Source organism: Grammomys surdaster, unplaced genomic scaffold (assembly GCF_004785775.1).
Source record: "Grammomys surdaster isolate TR1022 unplaced genomic scaffold, NIH_TR_1.0 100, whole genome shotgun sequence".
In the NCBI taxonomy this organism is placed as follows: Eukaryota; Metazoa; Chordata; class Mammalia; order Rodentia; family Muridae; genus Grammomys; species Grammomys surdaster.
In genome coordinates, this window is record NW_021604579.1 from 711,099 (window position 1) to 712,138 (window position 1,040).

General features: G+C 43.0%; 1 non-coding gene across 1 annotated transcript; it reads right to left on the reverse strand.

The window, feature by feature from the left end:
• Positions 1-714: 714 nt before the first annotated feature.
• On the reverse strand, positions 715-818 carry LOC114639686. Its single transcript, XR_003714047.1, has one exon. It is a non-coding gene; the product is annotated as a U6 spliceosomal RNA (small nuclear RNA).
• Between the last annotated feature and the right edge of the window lie 222 nt (positions 819-1,040).

Sequence of the window (1,040 nt, forward strand, 5' to 3'; positions counted from 1 at the left end):
CCTATCCATCACTAATTAAGAAAATGACTGTCTCAAAAAACCAAAAAAAAAAAAAAGAAAAAAAAGAAAAAAAAAGAAAAAGAAAATGCCTTATAGCCAGATCTCAGAGAGGCATTTCCTCAGCTGAGGCCCCTCCTTTCAGTTAACTTTAGCTTGTCTCAAGTTGACATACAACTATTTAGCACACAACTCTTATTAAACTCCCAAGCCACAGTTATCCATAAATGATGAGATGATGATGGTGATGATGAGGAAGGTGGTGGTGATGATGCTGAGAGTGGTGGTGATGATGATAATGATTTGGGTGATGGTGGTGCTGGATCTAACCCAGAGACCCACATATTCTACATAAGTATTCTGCCTCTGAGCACATTCTCAGTCCCTGCCCACAAAATAAAATTTTTAGTGGCGGGGTGGGCAGATTCGAATGAGCATGGATGCATGGTTTACATGGCATGCCTATGGAGGTCAGAGGACACTTTTAAAAATTGGTTCTTTCCTTCTATCATATGGATCCTGGAGTCATTGAACTGGTGACCTTATCTGCTGAGCCATCTTTCTGGTCCAGATTTTTTTTTTTTTTTTTTGAGACAGGGTTCTCCATGTTGCCTAGACTGGCATCAAATTTTCAAACCTCCTGCCTCAGCCTCTCAAGTTACTTATGAATTTTATTTATTATTTAAAGAGGGTTTTTAAAACATTAATTGGTACATAAAAAATGCGTAATACTTCACAAGTTTGCATGGCACCCTTCCACAGGCACCATGCCAATCTCTGTACTGCTCCAGTTTTGGCAGATGTACTATTGAAATGAGCATCGTTTGATGATCTTGCTTTTTATGTGTGATGGTTTGAATAAGAATGGCCCCCGAGGGCTTATAACTTTGAATGCGCTGGTCACGGGTGGGAGCGCAACAAGAGTGGGCGGCAGCAGTCCCGGGGCATGCTGTTCAGTCGAGCTGAACAGAGCCGACCGCACAGAGAAAGGCTTCTCATCGCCCTGTCCTGTGAGCTGGCGCGCAGCAGCGGGGACGAAGGAC